General features: G+C 42.4%; 1 long non-coding RNA gene across 1 annotated transcript; it reads left to right on the top strand.

Annotated features, from left to right (window-relative positions):
- Window positions 1–12,066: 12,066 nt before the first annotated feature.
- LOC101778645 lies at window positions 12,067–15,121 on the top strand. Its single transcript, XR_001164923.3, has 3 exons — window positions 12,067–12,506; window positions 13,220–13,551; window positions 14,863–15,121. It is a non-coding gene; the product is annotated as an uncharacterized LOC101778645 (long non-coding RNA).
- The last annotated feature ends 2,517 nt before the right edge of the window (window positions 15,122–17,638 follow it).

Raw genomic sequence — 17,638 nt, 5'->3', positions numbered from 1 at the left:
AAATTTAGTGACAAAGTTACGGAACATCATAAAAGTTGCCATTGTAGTCAAAAAGAAATCATCACTCGCTGTTACATGGTGGTTTTGTGTCGATATAAGGTCCATGAAAACATCATAAACCAATAAGGTCCCACATGTAAGTTTAAGCTGATAAATAGGATAGTAAAATAAAATGCAAAACGTGCTCCTCCCGTGGTTTGAACCTGTTATCGATCGAATGGGAAATCTTTACCGCGACCAAGTCCCACATGTAAGGTAAGTTTCAGGTGAGTGTGGTAGTTGGCGGCAGAAAAGCTCGAGCTGCAGCCAAAAAATAGTTTACCCGCTATTGTGCTCCTGTGATATGGAAAAAAAGAGAACAGGGAGAAGGCGGCTAGGATGGAGCATTCCAGCAGAGATCTGCACCTCCCCGCGGCGGCTCAGTCCTACGGCAGTACAAATCTGGTGCTTCTTGCTACGGCGCGTCAATCTGGTCTGTAATTTGAGTTGAATTTGCCAAAATTTCATTTCGTGTTAAGGTGAGTGTGGTAGTTGGCGGCAGAAAAGCTCGAGCTGTAGCCAAAAAATAGTTTACCCGCTATTGTGCTCCTGTGATATGGAAAAAAAGAGAACAGGGAGAAGGCGACTAGGATGGAGCATTCCAGCAGAGATCTGCACCTCCCCGCGGCGGCTCAGTCCTACGGCAGCACAAATCTGGTGCTTCTTGCTACGGCGCGTCAATCTAGTTTGTAATTTTGAGTTGAATTTGCCAAAATTTCATTTCGTGTTAAGGTCTTTCTATCTGGTCAGTAATTTTAAGTTGAATTAGCCAAAATTTCCCAGATGGATAGACGTTGGATACATGGTTGTCAACTATTTACCCCCGAGCATGAGAATGGGGTCAATAATTTTATGAAATTTGTTAAGAGTAGATACTCTAATGATGAACAAATACTACGCCCGTGTCGTGGATGCCTGAATTAGTCTATATGTATTGTAGAAGTGGTGAACATGCAACCTAGAAATGGGATGGCAAGCACCTACACTAGGTGGATCCATCATGGAGAAACATTTTAGGATAGGGTTCAGGAAAATGCAAATCTGCAAGATAATGGGGTTCAAGAAAATGCAATTTTGCAGGATGATGTGGTTGAGAAAATTGCAATTCTACCGGATGAGGGGGTTGAGGATTGTGCAGTTCTGCAGGAAGATGGTGATCAGGAAATGGTTCAGGAAAACAAACACATATCGGGTATGGAGGAGGATGAAGGCACTGAAGATGGACTTCCTAAAATGATAGCCGACATGTGCCACACTAAAGAGCTTGAAGGGAAAATGTTAGAATGTATAAAGGATCATTTAAAATGTAAGGTGTCACCAGGATCTAAATATACACAATTTACATTTGTTGTGAAGTTACTTCATATCAAGTCTTTCTATTGGATCAGCAATGTCGCATTCAATGCGATTCTGAAGGTGTTATCCGTTGCTTTCCTAGGAGCATGTGTTCCGACATCTTACAATGATGCAATGAAGTACATACGTGCCATGGGACTTAGTTATGAATCTATCCATGTTTGCAGGAATAATTGTGTATTGTTTCGCAAGACGTTAGCAAAACATGATGTGTGCACAGTGTGTTGTGAAGCGGATTCAAGATGGAAAGATGCAAACAACAAGAAGCACGTTCCTCGGAAGGTATTGAGGCATTTTTTCGCAGGTTTCAAGGCTGAAGAGGATGTATCTTTCATCAAAAACCGCAAAGGATGCACAATGGCACAAGTTGAAGCGAAAACCAGTGGATAATGAGCTTAGCCATCCAGCTGATGGTGAGGCATGGAAAGACTTCGATAAAAATTGGCTGGATTTTGCAAAAGCTGCTAGGCACATTAAACTTGGCCTTGCAACTGCTGGTTTCAATCCATTTGGCAACATGATCAACTCATATAGTATGTGGCCAGTATTTGTTGTGCCGTATAAGATGCCACCATGGGTATGCATGGAAGAATCAAACTTCATGATGGCATTATTGATCCCTAGGCTGAGTTCTCCATCAAAGGATTTTGATGACTTCTTGCAACCTCTTGTAGATGCGCTATTAGACATTTGGAAGGGTGTCGATGCATATGATGCTTGTAGCCATCAATCCTTTAAACTACAAGCTGCAGTTATTTGGTGCGTACATGATTATCCAGCACTGAGTACATTGGCGGGGTGAGTCATGAAAGGTTATTATACCTGTGTGCGTTGTGACAAGGATCTTGCTCAAGGAGATTGAAGAACAAGATATGTTATATTGGCCATCATCATTTCCTTTCAATTAACCATCCATGGAGAAGAAAGAAAGAAGAGTTTGATGGTAATACTGAAATCCAATAGAGACCAGAGTAATTTACTATTGAGGAGCTTCAACAGCAACTGGAGAAGGTTAAAGACGTTAAACATGGAAAGCCTCCTCAAGGTCAGAAAAGGAAGAAGGAACCCGGAAAATGTTGGAGCCAAAGGATTTGTTTGTTTGACTTGCCATATTGGACAACTCTGAAGCTGCCACATAATCTTGATGTCATGCACATTGAGAAAAACATATGTGAAAACCTTATTGGAACATTGCTTAAAGTTGCTAGGAAGACAAAGGACATGATCAATGCTACGGTTGATTTGGAAGAGATGGGCATTAGACCACATCTACACATGCTGAATACAATGGAAGGAGAGTCATGCAAAATGCAGAAAGCTCCATATACAATGGGTAAAATGAAAAAGAAAGTGTTATGTGATTTTATAAGTTAGGTGAAGTTCCCAGATGGATATGCTTATAACCCATCGATATGTATTGCCACTGATCAATGCAAACTCCAAAGACTAAAAACTCATGATTGTCACATCCTACTGTTGACACCGGTTTTTGGCCATAGTCAACTGCTGTGGATAAGGTTCTGATAGCCGATGTAGCAGAGAGAAAGAGGATCGTTGATGATTCCTCGTTGACAAAAACTAGCCATAGGGGACCAAGGTTCCGGAAGCCGATAGAAGACTGGAGAAAGTCCGATCCGAAGCGAGATCAACTCCACCAAATAAGGTAATGTATGGAGACTTATCTTAGGTAGTTTTTAGAAATAGCTATAATAGTCATGTTGTAATTGACTAGGATTTTATCTTGCTCAAGGGTATAAATATAAACCCATGAGCTTTGTAAACAATAATCATCAATCAATCAATAGAACCTTTTGATGCCACATCGCCAAAATCCTAGGAGTAGGAGTAGAGTAATTTCAGCAAGTTCCTTCTTGTGTGCACAGCTGCATCGGCTTCAATCTCAGGCGAGCTTGTAAGTACCGTCACCCGATCATTACGGCCTCTATCAGAACTTTCTAAGTTAAGTCTTATATTTTGATATTCAGTTATGTGGCTAGTTATCGAGTTATCTTAGATTGCGAGTAGAACTTTCTAAGCTTTGTGCAATATTCTACTTGTCTTCGACGGTTGCTCAAAGTTATCGAGTTGTTCATTTTTATTAAGTTGTATCGTATTGATCTCTTAGTTTTCTTAAGCGCTCACAGTTATCAAATAGCTTAGATCTTGTTAGGTTTTGTTCATCGGCTCCTTAACCTTGTTTAAGTGTTCACCCCTTATCTGATCATATCGGTTGGTAGATCTTGCATGCTTTTATTACTTTACATATGCTACGTCCGATAGATCTTTACCCCTTCCCCTCATATTGCTAGCTATCAGATCCCTGACGTCATAACGCTACTTTTGAGAGCCGATGCATCGGCTGGGTATCATCCACATCTCACGGGAGCATGGTGATGTCATCGAGCCGATAGGGGCACGTACGAGGCCTTGACGCGCAAGCTTGTCTGAATAAGTTAGTGGGCCAAAGTTAATGCCCTCTCACCGTGTTACCTTGTCTAAGTTCGATTACACGATCATGACATTGATTAGGATTCCATTAGCTTAATTAGCTCATAAGCGATAGGCAAGAGGTCCTTGCTGCTATGTTTTAATCTCTTAGGTTAATAGATTGATGTCAATGCCCTCTTACTCATATTCCCTTGTCTAAGTTCAATTACACTTATCAAGACATTCACTAGATTTGTTAGTCTATCTGGTGTGCACATGGTTAGTAAGGGCTCCTTTTATGGTTGTTGTTTTACAATGATTTATCTTAGCCTGTCGACTCATATAGCCGATGGCGTATGCCATTAATGCTTTATTTATTTACACCGCATAATTACATTGCATACCTGTCTGTTGTGGTGTTTATTCCGAGAACACCTACCCATGAGTTTGAAAGGTTTCGCCGCCGATCGGCTCTAGAATTTAATGTTTACCTTGTCAATTTTCAGGGCAAATTGATTGGCACGCCTTGCACCACTTGTGAGCTAATTTGGAGCCTACACTAGAGTTAAGCAAATCTCCCAAGTCCTCCTTGTTGATCAATGTAGAAGCCTGAGGTCCAGATTTTACATCTGATGCTAACAGGGTGTTTGATACTCGCCAGGCTCATGCTATGGATGGATTCATGCCAGTTTCTCCACATTCACCATACAGGAATGGGCAGAGTAGTGAAGATTAGGCTGCAAAGATTGCTGAAGTAATGAGGAGTCAGTTCAGGTTGAAGCCTAAGGAGCAGTCCTGTATATACCAGCACCCGTATCCCTTATGGTCTGATCAGGTCACAATGCCACATCAGTACCATGTTCCGGATTTTGCTAAGTTTTCTGGAGAAGACAATATGTCTACAAGGGAACATGTTAGCCGATTCTTGGTTCAGTGTGGAGAAGCAGCTTCAACAGATGCACTCAAGGTGTGCATGTTTCCGTTGTCACTAACAGGACTTGCCTTCACATGGTTTTCTACATTGGCGCCCAATTCTATCAACAGTTGGGAAGATTTAGAAAGATTATTTCACAAGCATTACAATGTAGAAGCCCAAGAGATGAAGCTAATGGATCTCATAATGATGAAGCAAAGAAACGGGGAGTTAGTACTTATTAGATGGACAGTTGGTAGAACTAGCTTATCAGGGGTTGCTGGATCTCATTAAGGAAAAGTTTGCTCCTCAAGACTTTGAGAGTTTGGCACATATGGTGCACGAGGTTTCGATTCATAAAAGCCGATTCTAGAACACGCGTAGGGGCAAGTATGGAGTTTCTCACTTCAAAGCATATGACTCGTATGATGAAGACTCTGATGTAGATGGAGAGGTCAGTGTTGCAGAGTGGGTTAAGAGCAAGAAGCTGATCTCGTGCCCATGGATTAAAACTAATACAGAAACATATGACTTCGACATCACCAAAGCCGATAAGATCTTTGACCTGCTGTTACAAGAAGGACGGATCAAGTTGCCTCCGGATCACAAGATACCGTCGGCTGAGGAGCTCAAAAAGAAGAACTATTGCAAGTTGCATAACTCTGTTACACATCATACTAACGATTTCAAGACTTTCTATCAACAGATACAAACGGCTATAGAACAAGGAAGGCTTAAAGTTGATGATGCAAAGAAGTCGATGAAGGTTGACAAACATCTATTCCTAGCTGTCAATATGGTGGAGGCTGTGCCTTTAGATGAGCAAGATGAGTCAAGGATTTGATCAATCCTGCTCACATTAAGGAGGGCAAAATAATCTGGCGCGATGGACCCATGGGTGCAGATATCAGCTGAGGAATTCAAGAAGTAGATGAAGCTGAAACCAGCCGATCCACTAGGAAACCCAGAGTGACTTCCAAAATGCTGATCAACAAGTACCAGCGCAAACGGGTGGATCGAGAAGTTAGGACAAATGAAGGCCAAAATCAGTTTGAATCACACTAGAATTGTCCTTTCTTTCAATATTGCTAGAATCAAAAGCTGAGGTTACCATTAGCTATTAGTTGCCCATAGTGCAGCTCATAATATCAAGAATATCATGATTCCAAGAGACAATGCCGATCGGTGCATGAACGTTTGGAGTATCAATCTTCAAGGCACCATCAAGCTGTTGAGGAATCCGATGAGAAGGAATTACAATCTGTGCATCACAGGTTGAGTTACCCTCCAAGGCGCAGATCTGTGGTCATAGATGAGTCCAAGGAATAGAATATCAAACAACAAGAAAAGCTAATTCCTAGAGAGCATTGGTGTCTAGAAGGTTTGACCAAGACACGGAGAAGAAGGGTTCAACGCTTGCGCTACAAGGAACAACACCAGGAGTGGCGTCAAGCAATCAGACAAAGGCAAAGAGGTATCAACTAAAATTAACATGGTTTTATTTTGCCTGCTGAATTTGGAATTTATCATAGTGATGAAGAAGAGGTTGCCCAATTGGTCTTTCTGGCCCAGCAAGTTTTATTTGAGAAACCAGAGGTGGAAAAACATCGACACTTGAAGCCTCTATATATGAAGGGACATGTTGATGGCCAACCGATATCCAAGATGTTGGTTGATGGTGGTGCTGCTGTCAACATTATGCCTTATGCTATTTACCGCAAGCTTGGTAAGATTTCTGAGGATTTAATCAAGACTAACATGGTCCTAAAGGATTTCAAGGGGAAGAGATCAAAAGCTAAAGAAGTCCTAAACATTGAATTAACGATTGGTAGCAAAACTCTAATTACTTCCTTTTTCGTCATCGATGGCAAAGGTTCATACAATCTTCTTCTGGGTTAAGATTGGATTCATGCAAATTGCTATATTCCGTCCACGATGCATCAGGTTCTAATTCAGTGGGGCGCAGATATGGTGGAAATCGTGCCGGCTGATGAAACTGCGATCATCGCTGCAGCTGATGTTCCTTTTTTGGAATCTGACAAGCTGCGCTGCTTGTCTGGAAAAGTCTGGGAAGAAGATGAATTCATGGATGCTGCAAGCTTCTTGTTCTAGATGGGCCAATCAGATGATGAAGAAGCATAGATAAAAATGTGTATGTCGGCTGATTCGTTAATTTGTAATATTCATAGGTAATGAGTCAAAGCAGACAATATGTAAAAGTCGATGAGCAATTCATCACCTTAGATAGCCGATATCTGTTGATATCGCCTTTAGCACAAAATACACACACACACATGTCGGATTTGTACGCCCGATAGTCCACCAGGGGGTTACCCAAGTGGTTGATTTGTAGGTGAGGGCGATTGTGAGACTAACAACTCGAAGGTGATCGCGAGAACGCAAGGGACACGAGGATGTTAGACAGGTTCGGGCCTCCGGAGAGTAATACCCTACATCCTATATTTTGGTGGATTATATTGTTCAATGTTTGGATGTTCAGATGCCCTTGCGGGGGTGCCCTTGTTGGATTATATTCTTCAATGCTTGACAACCAAGAGTTACAAGTCGGTTTGAATCTAATCTACTTGGTAGCACTACTAGAATTTAGGGCTAATGCCATAGAAATCTTTGCAATGACATCAAATTAGTTGCATTAGATGGGTGTTATTGCAACCATTTTGTAATTTGGTTGCAAAACATTGATGCTCTCACCACCATCAGAAACCTGGTTGCGAATAGATGATCTTTTTGCCATAGTTAGGTTGCGGTTGTCATAAAGTTTATTTTTGTTGCAATATGTAAGGGTTATTTGCCGCTAAATTTAGAGTCATTGCGATTGGTAAATAATATTGCCATGAATATTTTGTGTTGCAATACGTGCGGCTATATTGCAACCAACTACATATGTGGTTGCAAAAAGGAAGATGTTATTGCCACCAAATATTTCTATTGGTATATGGTGGTTTAGTTTGTTGCAATAAATGTGACTATATTGCAACCAAATACTAAGTGGTTGCATGAAAGAAGATGATATTGCCACCAAATATTTCTGTTGGTATATGGTGGTTTAGTTTGTTGCAATAAATCAGTATTTTGCCACAAAATTTATTTCGTGGGCTTTTACATTATGTGTGGACCTACATAACCAGCACCTAGGCTCGTGTAGGGAAAAAAAGAGAAGTCCCGGTCTGACTCTTTCGTCGCGAGATTCATCTTCATATTGGCTGCGGCATCATTTCACTAAAAAAATGTGACCTTCTGTGACATATTTGTGGTGACGCTAGAGCTTTTCGTCATTACTCCAATTCGTTTTACGTTTCCAGAGGGGCAACACAACTTAGTGATGAAAATGAAGTGTTCATCGCTAAGAGTAACTAAAAAATCATAAACTAGATCAATAATATTTTGTGATGAAAAATAAATTGTCAGAAGAGGATAGTTGACAAACATCACAAAACTTTTTATTCTGTTTTTTTCTCAGTTTTTTTTAAATGGCATTGTGGCCTCTAGCAACATGGATCCATCTATTATGTGGATCACTCACAAGTAGGTTCCACATGTCATATACTCTCTTTGTTATTTTCAACCCGATCTGCAGCCCATTTCGAAGTTGACCATAGCCCATTGGTCGATCTTAGACCAGCATGCTATTGGCCGAGTTTGGGCTTGCACATGTCTGGCCGGCCTGTTAGGCTGCCGCAGATTGGTGGGTTGAGAATTGGACTGCTCTGGATATTTCATCTAGTAGCCAAAAATAGGAAAACATGGCTGGCAAATATGAGACTCACAGGAATCGCGGCCGCAACGGTATAATGGATGCCTTCTGACTGCTAGGCTGCATCAGAATTTGTGTTACATGTCATGCAAAACATCAATACTAACCCTATTATTTAAAGACATTAAGCCACAAGCCCTACTGCTTTTATGAATTTATAGAAAAAAATGAAGAATATACTGGGAAAACAGAAGTTCCTCGATCGAAAAGCTTTTTACATTTTAATCTAAGAAAAAAACTTCAAAAACTCATATGAACTCTAAATTTGATAATTCTTTTTCCAGCGTTCATCTAAAATCATCCTCTACCATTTAATATGATTATTGGGGGTTTCTAAGATAAATATATTTTAAGGTTGCTTCACAAGGTTACTTCTCTATTTACTCAAAAAAATAAAAATATTCTTTTTAACAAAGTGCCCATGTAAGGTTGTGTTCAATTTTAAAGTGCATACGAGTTTGAAAATGTTATGCGGTATGCAAAATTTAAAGTTTGACTTGACACTACACGAAACCTATTAATCTATGATGAGTTTTTTCATGTAGGATTCGGAATACGTCATTCACGGTGCAACATTTTGTGACGATTTGTGAATTTTCATTGTAGATCTTCAAATGGCCCATCCAGACTCATATTCAGGCCCAATTTCTATGACAAACCTCGTTAGCCGTTATAGATTGAAAATAAAAATCGTCAAGGATTTGATACCATACTTAACCACAATTTTGACAAAACAAATACATCTCTTTTAAAAAACTAAGATGCGATATTTTTTTCGAAAACATTAGTGCACTGCTTGGGAGGGAAAAATACTTTTGGCAGGAGATTCATAGAAAATGGTGGAAAAATAGTGCACAAGAACTCCAAAGAACTGGTATTTCTCCAACTCCAAATTTTATGGTTCTTATTTTTTGAATTTTAATAAAATCACTTGTGACTAATTCTGGTAATTTCGCTTTTGTATAAATATGCTCATGCTTGTTGCTGGCCCACCAAAGTTTTTAAACCAAAAAATGTGGTAGACGGGGGAAATTGTGGGACAAAGGTGGGATCGTACGGGACTTGGACTTAGATCTGAGCACATCTAACCAGCGCACCACCTCTTCTCTCTCCTTTTTCTGTTCAACCATGACCGGCCTCCTCCCGAGCTCCTGCTCACCCTCCCCTGGCTGCGCCGCCGGCCGCCGCCTCCTAGCCCCGAGCCGCGCCGTGCCTGCTGCCCACTGCAGCCGGCCCCTGCGCACCATGACGCCCCACCGCCACCGGCCGCCGCGGCCTAGGCCCGGCCGTTGCCCCTACGCTGCCACCCGCCGCCCCACGCGCCCGCCACTGTGCCCCTGGCCCATGCCGCACCGCCACCGCCCGCGTCCTTGGCCGGCCGTTGCGTCCAGGTGGCTGCCGCCGAATCTCCCATCTCCTCCAGACCCCCGCCTCCTATCCTCCCATTGAATCCACATTCCCTGCGAATTATCAAGACCGAGCAATTCGGTTTCGGTCAGTTTGGTTCCATCTTTGGTCATAACCGAACTGACCGAGCTACAGGTGAGCAAATAAACTAAAATCACACATCCCCATCATGGTGAACTCGAATCAAGACGGAGACACAAATCTGACTCAAATGAAAAACAAATCAAACACCAATCGGAGCACAGATTGGAGCACATGAGCTGCACATGCAAATGAACTACAAATCAAACACCAATCGGTGCACAGGAGTAGAGGAGCTGCACGCACGATTGGTGCACAGGAGCTGCATGCGCTTTCTCGCCTTGAGCTCTGGATCGTGTCCCTCTTCACCTTCAGGCCTTCAGTTCATCCAGTGCCTGTAGGTGGAGCTCGACGTGGGGGTGGGGCCACGCACGCAAAGGCCGCGACCGTCTTTGCCGCCGGCGTCGCGATGAGCACACCGCTGGAGGCTGGACGCTTGGTTGCTGTAGCTGCAAGATTGGAAGGGAGGGAAGGGACAAGAGGAGTGGCGCCGCCGTTGGAGTGGGGAACGAGCCCGCCCCAGAAGATAGTCGGGGAGAGCCAGAGAGGAGGGCTTTCAGGCGGGGAATGGTGGCGGCTGACTGAGGTCTGGTTTGGTTTCTCCAGCTTATTTTTAGCACCCGTCACATCGAATGTTTAGATACTAATTAGAAGTATTAAACGTAGACTATTTACAAAACCCATTATATAAGTGGAGGCTAAACGACGAGATGAATCTATTAAGCCTAATTAGTCCATGATTTGACAATGTGTTGCTACAGTAAATATTTGCTAATGATGGATTAATTAGGCTTAATAGATTCGTCTCGCCATTTAGCCTCCACTTATGTAATGGGTTTTGTAAATAGTCTACGTTTAATACTCCCAATTAGTATCTAAACATGCGATGTGACACGTGCTAAAAATAAGCAAAAGTAACCCAACGGAGCCTTGAGGGAGGAGCGGAGGTTGACCGTGTGGGCATGTAGTATATAGATAAGGGTTTTCCCCAGTGGGATGGGCAGCATGTTTTACTAGGCCTCTTTCATCTATTAATAAAAAAATTTCGGTTCCATTTGGTTTTGCCTTATTAGTGGGCTGGACTCAAACAAAGAAGCGAAGAACACATGAATAATTCATGTTTCTCTTTTGAATCTGGAATTAAAACTTGTGAGTGTATTTCTCCATCATAAAAACTCTAAATTTGATGTTTCAATTTTCTATTTTTTTATAAAATCATTATCTTTCACTTAATGGTATTTGTTTGCATGTAAATTGCTATTTCTTTGATCTTTTTTATATGACCTATCTTTTTCCACTCAAGTACAAATTAGAAAAATATTTGTTTGCACAACTTCTACAAATGTAACTTTATATTTTTTTAATACTAAGGTAAAATTAAGGTTGTGTTCAAATTTGAGATGCACGGGAGTTCAAAAGTTTTATTAGGTATGAAAACTTCAATGTTTGTGTTGAGTCATATGAAACTACATGAGAGTTGTATCTATTTGTGAATAATGTATAACCCCACTTTAGTAAAATAATTCAAATTTTTTATATCAAGATTATGGACCCAAAATATCTTTTCATGCCAGTTTATAGAATTTGTTGACCAAGTTTAGATATTATCACAATTATTATGTGGTAATTATGAGGTAGATGATTGGATTATCCATAGAAAACAAGTAAAGTTTTCATTGATCTCTAGGATATGGGTTATAATGGAACATACGAGACTAATATAATTTTTATGAAATTTTTTAATCTTATTCGAGGTGCACGTAGTTCAATTTGGAATTACTTAGGATAAACACGCAGAAATTTATTTAAAACAAGGAAAATAGTACAGTGTATTACATGTGAAACATGTATTTGGGTATATAACATAATTATTTTTGCAAGTTTCTTCACAAGTTTATCTTATTTAGTTATTAGTAAAATCCATTAAACACTATTGGGCTGAAAGCAACACCAAATTCGGCGTGCCTAGCCCAAATCGAATTGCATCTCATCCAAAGCCATTGGATCAAATTTAACGGCTCAGATGACTCCTCCATCAATAAATTAGTCACCATACTCCCGAAATCCTACCTCTCGCTCCCTCCGTCCCATCCCCTGCTCGGCTCCCTCACCTCCCTCCACGCCGCCGTCGCCTCAATGCCTCCACCCTCCCCAATATCTACAGCCATGTCTCCGCCTCGCCTCCACCTAAGGGCTGAGCTGGACATCGACGGGCACCGCCGGTGCAACGGATCTGGGGTCACCTCTCGATGGCGCGGCTTGAGTCGACTCCGACATGAGCGGTGCCATCCTACTTCTTGATGGCCCCCTCCCCGTCTGGTGGCAGCGCGAGGAACCCCCCAAGTCGGTGGTGGGGTGGAGGCCCCCCTTCCCTGGCTGCAGCGCGTGGGGCATCCAGCGGCGGCGGCGAGCTCTGGGCCCCAGCTCGTGCATCCAGCGGCGGCGGCAGCCTCCCTTAACGGGATGGCACGCTGCCTGGCATCTGACAGCCATGTGGCACCTTGTAAGGTGACCGTCGCTCCCTGCTCGTACTACCTATTGATTGGTTGCATCTGCTTCGATGCTTCTGTCATGCGCCCATTCTTTTCAGAAGTTGGTTCCGTATTTTGGTTGGTGAGTAGTTGGTTCAGAAGTTGTTGCCTTTTACAGTTTGTGAGAATACCTTCGTTGTTTAGGATATGTGTATGCGATTTGAGCTAGAACTCATTTCATTTGTTGATATTTCTTATGAAGATGAGATTATGAGAACTTAAAAATACAACTTGTTGTACTGCATATTAGGATGATAGAATATGAAACTGCAGACTGATGTAAATTAGTATGGAATTAATCAAGCCCTTGTATTTACACTAAGCTATTTTCCTACAAATCCTTAGCTCAATTGATGATAAATGAAATGAGCTACTAATTAAACTGATCACATGCTTGGTCTCAGGCTGTAGCACTCCCATTCAATTGTTTAGCTTGAAACACCTATATGACTACATACAGCCACCTGTTAGCTATATATCTTTTTTTTCCCAATTTTTGTTTACAAATTACTTGCTTGAGCTTTCCCTGAGCTGAACTATATGCATTTGGTGAAAGATCCTTGTTGATTGGATACTGACAGAACTCATGTGCGATTGCTTATTTCTGAATTCTGAACTGATCATGCCTGCTGTGGTGGTTTGAACTGGATGTTTGCTAACTGATTATTTTTGGGAAAATTTGGGTTGCAGTACTAGCCGTCGTGATCAAGGGAGTCAGCTTCTGCTGCAAATCGTAAGATCATTCATCCTCTCCAGTTACATCTGGCCCTGCGGGGCACAGCTGCGTGGCTTGTGCAGGTCAGTTGCGGCAGCCGACGTGCCAGGCGGATGAGGAGCTGGTCGTGCTGGCTTCTGCTCGCAGTCGTGTACCACTCCTCCCAAGGCGAGCAGATGTGACCGATGCAGAGAAATCCGGTGGTGGCCCTTACAGTTTTACTCCATCAACTGGTGCTCCAGTGCTTCCCCTCAGTTTGGTGTTGCCTCGCTTCGTCCCCCATCTCCAAAGTCTGAACCATTTCAAGGTTAGCGCGTACGCTATGCATGCACATAACCTGTTTGATTAAATGCCTCATTGGTCAACATCAAGTGGAATGTTAGTTCTGATGTGGTGAGCTTATACATGAGATTTTATAATTCCAATATGTTTCAATTTCTACATGGAGCATAGCATTAGCCTAGCACCATTGCTTTGATGACCTGTACATACCTAATATACTAAATACTGATTATGAATATAACTACACAGCCTTTTCTCTTCCTGTGACAACCTATGAGGCAGTGACTTAGTACTGAGTTTCGCTGATGCATACAAATTCTTTTTATTCAGCAGTATATTTGAACTTACTGAATGGATCACTTGGACTCCGATGCCTTCCTGTTGAACACAAGGAAATTCCGCAATGTCAAACAATGTTATGTACAAAAATGCTAGCAAATATAGAACTAGTACAGTGTCTCGAGGTCTTTTTCAAAACAGCGAAAGCAATGTGCTAGGAGGTTTTATTACTTCACATCAACTACTGAATGCTGCTAGAAAACGTGTACGCACAAGAAGCCAACAGGTATGAAAAAGCAAATCTGATTTCTAATCTATGTTGCAAACTCTATATGACCTGAACCAGTGGTGGATCCAGAAATCGACCGCGATGGGGGCTTGATTTATGTGTGGCATAGAAATAATTCAATGTCAAAACTTCCCTATATTGTTTATCACATAATTTCTTAATGTTGTCAACACTTTTTTTTACCTTAAATCAAAGTGCTCATGCATTATTCAGCAGGGGTTGTAGCCTGTAGTATGGACTTTAGGTCATGCATAGCTGCTGGGCGTATGGCAGGCTGGCAGCAGCGAGTCTGGGAGTCACATTTGCATTGCATAGACAAATGAGGCACCAATGTGAGGGGGTCAGTAATGAGGTCGGGGAGATGTACCTGCTGCTGGTCTTGTGAAGCTTCCAACACAACCCAAAGGAGCAACCACAGCAGTAGACTGACTCGATGCCTTAAATTAGCTGATTTTCATACACGCTTTGAGCCAAGGACCCAGGCAGCAGCGCCCCCCCCCCCCCCCCCCCCCCCCCAACTGACCTGAACTGTGTGTCCGTTATAACATAAAGAGTTGAACTGTGTGTGACCCAATAAGAGCTGAAGGTTTCTTGCAGCATTGAAAGTTATTTCTAACTGAACATATTTTGTTTATACCTAATATGACCATGGCAGAACTAATGCCTTCTTATTCTCAGAATTGAATGACCTTTGCTCTTGCTGTGACAGCATATGGCTGTGACTTACTCATGAATTTTGCTGATGCACTGCATTCTTTTTTTCAACAGGAACATTCATATCGCACAGACTTGGAGTTTGCCATGGTCGACACAAGGAAAATTAATGTAGTGCATGCTTGCTGTAGCCTACATAAGATAGATTTAGTACTGTTGATCACCCAACACTAGTTATGAACTATTTTCGATTTGGAGAATGAATTTGGTACTTTTACTTGATGATTATCAGGATGGCTTCGTTTTATATTCATGATGATACAATTCATATTTTGGTGAAATCATTTGTTGCACAAATGATTCAATATCCAAATATATAAAATGCAATATGTGTTGCGAAATACATCTTCCTATTGCAAAAAGAAATACATCTTCCTGTTGCAAAAAGAAATAAATGCAACAATTCTAGTTGGTTGCTATAAGTTATTGCCACAAATGTATATCATTGTAAAACAAATATTGTGCCACGACCTATATTTTGTTGCAACATCTTTTCTTGCCTCTATATATTTTCCATTGCAAAACAACTTATTGCCACAAAAGAAAAAAAGATGCTATAATACTTAATAACCTTCAATAATATTTTGTTGCAACATATTTTCTTTCTTCTAATATTTTTCGTTGCAAAATGAATTATTACCACCAAACATGTTTCCATGGCAATATAGTTTATTTTCCACGAAAGAAATTGTGCTGCTATAGAATTTGTCACAACGTAAAATATGTGTTGCCACCATGTTGGTCGTGGTCAAATACCATATTGCCACAGTGTCAGTCCATTGCAACTACATACTATAGCAATGCCTAGTTGCATGGCAATACATGCTAATGCCACGGCATCAAAAGTTGCAATACTCTATAATGCAATGAACTAGTGTGTGGCAATTACTATAATATTGCAACAAAACAAAAAAACCATTGCAATGCACCTATTACCACGAAGTTTTTTGCAATAGCTGCCAACCAAACTGACATTGATGCAAATGCTACCTATTGCCACTATCTTGGCCCTATTGCCACGTTTTTCCACCGTTGCAATAGGCTAAAAATCTAGTAGTGTAGTTACATGGAAAGTAATCTAAGTCGGACTACAATACTCGTTCCATGATATCCAGGAAGATTTGAATTGTCTTGTTGCATTGACGTGTACTCCAAGTAACTTCATGTCCTTGACCCGCACGCCCTGCTCGGGTGGGCCCACTTGTCAGGTCCGACCAATATGCTAGTCGGTGGGGACCCGTAGGATACCCGTATCCCTCAAGCCCCTGAGTGGTGTGTAGGCGAACAGGAACTTTAGGTCATCATAGCGAAGCTTGAAATGAAGTCAGCTGAAGCTGTGATGGCATCATGGTGACGGAGAGGCTACACAGTGCTCAACAAAGAAGAAAATTCGAGTGAACGCAGAGCCATACGCGTAGAACGAAGTCGAGTGCCGAGTTGATGGATGCTGGCATCCAATAGGTCGAAGTGAAGATTATGGAGGGCATCACAAGACGCACTCCATAGGAGTAGCCCCCGAGCATTGAAGCGATTAGAATAATCGGTCTAATGGTCAAACAAAAAAGTTGTCTCTTGAAGCAAATCCTAGTGCCCGAGCATAAGGATAAGCGCAGCCACAAAGGCTCCTTGACCAAAAGTACACGCCCAAATCTCAGGAGATAAAGACTGTTGCAATGATAGATAAGCGACAAAAATATGCCTGTTCACAGGGTACCACACCGTCTGAGCAACTCCAAGATTCCTAGTAGTACTTGTGGATCGGGCCAAGCATCACGTGAACACTATGGAGCCGTATCGGTATGGGAGAACCTTGTCGTGAACCTTCATGAGCACACTGTAGCACTTTGGATGTAAGTTATCGACCAGGTTATAAATAGACTAACGTCCAGCACGAAGAGCCATGGCCCGAATAATAGCGCTTGTAGGCTTGAAGCTTGTAGTTTTTGATATGAACAGCACCCACATATAAGAAGGATGCTAGAAGAATTCTCGTGAGGAAAACCCGGATGCTCCTTCGCTTCGCAGTCCCTACAATGAAGTCGGGAGGTAACCATGCTAGAAAAATCGTCATGAGGAGGCTGCATCGTGAACCCTGTCACTTTGTCCAGGACACCGCTAGGGGAAGTGTTTCGCGCAGCTTTCTTCTATTGTGCCTTTTTTCTTTTTTTTGTGTTGTAGCTTCTTATCTTGGGATGCTAGCTATCTCAGATCTGTTCATAGGCATTTGTAATATGTATTACTAGTAATCTTTCCAGGGAATATGAGTGTAGCTGAATAAAAATATGCCCCTACATCCGAATGTGAGGATTTATAGTGCCGTAGGGGCACACCGGCCAAAATTAGGTGCCCAGCCCCCAAGGACAAGGATTGGCGGAGCCACTGAGGCATACCGACTAGAATTAGGCGTCCAACCACCGAGGATGAGGACTAGTAGAGCCACGGAGGCACGCCAACCAGAGTTAGGTGCCCAGCCCTTGAGGATGAGGACTAGCAGAGCCACCGAGGCACGCCAACCAAACTTAGGCATCCAGCCCCCGAGGACGACGACTGGCGGAGCTGCGGAGGCACGCCAACTAGAATTAGGCACCCAGCCCCCGAGGACGAGCACTGGCGGAGCCGCGGAGGCACGCCGACTAGAATAAGGTGCCCAGCCCCCGAGGATGAGGAGTAATGGAGCCGTGGAGGCACGTCGACTAGAATTAGGTGCGCAGCCCCCGAGGATGAGGACAGTCGGAGCCACGGAGGCACACTGACTAGAATTAGGCGCCCAGCCCCCGAGAACAAGGACTGGTGGAGCCGCGGAGGCATCCCAACTAGAATTAGGCATCTA

This window comes from Setaria italica, chromosome IX (assembly GCF_000263155.2).
Source record: "Setaria italica strain Yugu1 chromosome IX, Setaria_italica_v2.0, whole genome shotgun sequence".
In the NCBI taxonomy this organism is placed as follows: Eukaryota; Viridiplantae; Streptophyta; class Magnoliopsida; order Poales; family Poaceae; genus Setaria; species Setaria italica.
Note: the sequence above shows the minus strand (reverse complement) of the source record. Positions and strands in the feature narration are given on the sequence as shown.